Here is a 397-nt window from a genome sequence, read left to right as displayed (position 1 = left end):
ATGCTGACATTGTAACAAGATTTAAGGGAGGCACATCTCACACAATGGCATGAACACCCAGTCATCATGCTTATAAACTACAATAGGATGTATTAGGAGTTTTTGATTACTGATCAGTTTTATTAGTAATAATCAGTGAGTTCAGATTTTCTGACTCTTCTTGATTCAGACTTGGGAGATTGTATGTTTCTAAGAATGTATCCATTTCTTCCAGATTGTCCAATTTATCAGAATATAATTGCTCATAGTATTTTATTATAATCATTTGTATTTCTGTGGAGTCAGTTGTCACTTCTCTTTTAATTTCTGATTTTATTAATTTGTGTCCTTTGTCTTTAGTTTCTTGATGAGTCTTGTTAGGATTCTTTCTATTTTTTTCTTGATGAGTCTTGAAAAA

At 31.0% G+C, this 397-nt stretch overlaps 1 pseudogene; it reads right to left on the bottom strand.

Annotated features, from left to right (window-relative positions):
- Positions 1–89, bottom strand: LOC111731056 (annotated as a pseudogene).
- Positions 90–397: the final 308 nt, after the last annotated feature.

The sequence above is a fragment of the Pteropus vampyrus genome, unplaced genomic scaffold (assembly GCF_000151845.1).
Source record: "Pteropus vampyrus isolate Shadow unplaced genomic scaffold, Pvam_2.0 Scaffold10, whole genome shotgun sequence".
NCBI classification, from domain to species: Eukaryota; Metazoa; Chordata; class Mammalia; order Chiroptera; family Pteropodidae; genus Pteropus; species Pteropus vampyrus.
This window is presented reverse-complemented; position numbering and strand designations above follow the sequence as displayed.